The sequence below is a fragment of the Electrophorus electricus genome, chromosome 7 (genome assembly GCF_013358815.1).
Source record: "Electrophorus electricus isolate fEleEle1 chromosome 7, fEleEle1.pri, whole genome shotgun sequence".
Classification (NCBI taxonomy): domain Eukaryota; kingdom Metazoa; phylum Chordata; class Actinopteri; order Gymnotiformes; family Gymnotidae; genus Electrophorus; species Electrophorus electricus.
This window is the reverse complement of record NC_049541.1, coordinates 27,862,752-27,865,200: the sequence shown is the minus strand read 5'-3', so window position 1 is coordinate 27,865,200 and position 2,449 is coordinate 27,862,752.

Sequence of the window (2,449 nt, the reverse complement as noted above, 5' to 3'; positions counted from 1 at the left end):
ACACATTGGTAAATTGGTACATTGTTACATTGATACACTGACACATTGACACATTGGTACATTGATACATCAGGGCTGATAAATCAGGGCTGATGATGTTTTCACCTACTGTAGCCTGGATTTCATTTGGAACTATTAGTCTCCTTGGATGAGGCCTTCCTCATACTCCTCCTCATCCTCTACGTATAACTCCACCCCCTCTCTTTATAATCTTCGTCTAACTCCTTTCCTCAGCCTCTAGTCTCGCCCATTCCAACAAAACTCACACTCTTTCCAAGAACTCTGCTAAAAAGTAAGGTCAGAGACCGTGTACAGTACTGAACTGTGTGTATATGCTGAATCTGGAGTTTTCAGTACTGAACTGTGTGTATATGGTGAATCTATTTTATTGGACTCAGGATACAGATATTTTCATCAGAGGAACACAACATATATGACATAACTGGTATGAACCTCCCAACTGTACATGGAGCAGAGTTCCTGCCAGACACAGACGGAAGACCCACCCCTTAAAAAAAAAGAACAAAAAAATAAATAATGAAAAAATAAACTATTGTTCCTTGTATGTATTTCCTTGTACTTACTCCTTGACTATTAAAGGTTTTTAATTTAATAACCTAAGACTCTGGCCTGTAGATATATGTCTATTAAATCTAGAAAAAGAAGACTTTGTAATAGTTTTATCCTATTGCAATATATGTTTTAAATGCCTTGATTAGAGACTGATAAATAGGTGCCATGGGGTGTATAGAGTTTTCTCCATATGTATGTGTATGTATATTATATTATGCTTTTTTGTGTTATATGTTTTATGTGAGTGAGTTCCACACTCTGCATTTCAATGTACATATTTCACATACTACAAATGGTAATAAACTAAAATAAACTAAACTAAACTATTTTACTCCCTTGGGGGTTTATTTCACTGAGATGTCAAAGCTCCTCAATAAGTCGATCTGGCGATCAAGATTGTCTGCTAAAGAGCAAAATGTAAATGTAAACAATGTTACAGATATCTCTGTTTACATAATTCTAACAGCTTTCTAGAGTAAAGTTGTACAGCAAATGTATTGTTCATGTTGGCTGATTAAAGAAATGTTTACTGTTTAAACTGGTCCAGCCCACATCAAATAATGAAATCCAAACGGTCAGATGGTCAAATTCTGCTTTAGTATCATAATTGCCCTTAAATAAACAAAAATAAATAAGTAAAAGTATAATATAAAAGTAAATATGAGATTTGGTACTAGGTTAATAAGACTAATTTTTAAATATAGCCATTTTGTGGCTATATTTAAGTGACAATCGAGTTGAAAACTATATATATATATATATATATATATATATATATATATATATATATATATATATATATATATATATATATATATATATATTTTTTTTTTATTATTTATTTTTTTTTTTCCTTGAGTGTGTATATAGTGTTTTTAGATACTGTGTGTATGATAAATTACATTATGTAACAGGTCCAGTTCTCCCAGGTGTAAGAGATCATTTGATCAGGAAATCCTACATGGACAGGATGGAGCTTTGATTAGTTACCATAGAAACTTTGATTAGTTACCATGGAAACTCTGATCTGAAAGCTGGAATAGCCTGATGGGATGTCGCTTTTGCACACACACACACACAGACACACACACACACACACGCAGACATGCACATACACACACATACACATGACGAACACACACACACGCGCACACACAGTATTAGATTATGTGTGCTGTAATTTAATGCATCGGTTAAAGCAAGATGAAGGAGGCCAGTCCCTGATCTGCCTCTTGATAACACGACAATGTCCATTTCATTTAGTGTGTGTGTGTGTGTGTGTGTGTGTGTGTGTGTGTGTGTGTGTGTGTGTGTGTGTGTGTGTGTGTGTGTGTGTGTGTGAGTGAGTGGGTTGGAAGGGAGAGATGGGTTTTAGGGTTTCAGTAGTTCAATTCTGGAACCAAAACAAACGTCAAACTCGAATTACAAATTCACTTCAACACTCAAGACCTGAATATCACTCTCAATCACATGTGTGCGAGTGAGTGAGTGTGTGTGTGTGTGTGTGTGTGTGTGTGTATATATGTGTGTGTGTGTGGATGATTATATGCTCCTTCACCTTCTGTTATGATTCAAGTTCATTACATCTTTAAACATTTATCTTGGCCCTAAGTTGGCCTGAAATAACTTAATTAGAGATAAAAATATTTACCACTATAAAATACAGTCTCAGCAAGGTGAGGGGAACTCAGAGGCTGCGCTCACAAATAAATCACACACATTTAGTCAAATAAATCACACACATTTAGTCAAATAAATCACACACATTCAGTCACACCACATGTACCATTTAAAATTTTTTTTAAATTCTTCATTCTGCCACATCCACACGAACACATCCAGAAAAAAGTCCACACTGAGGACACATACAAAATTT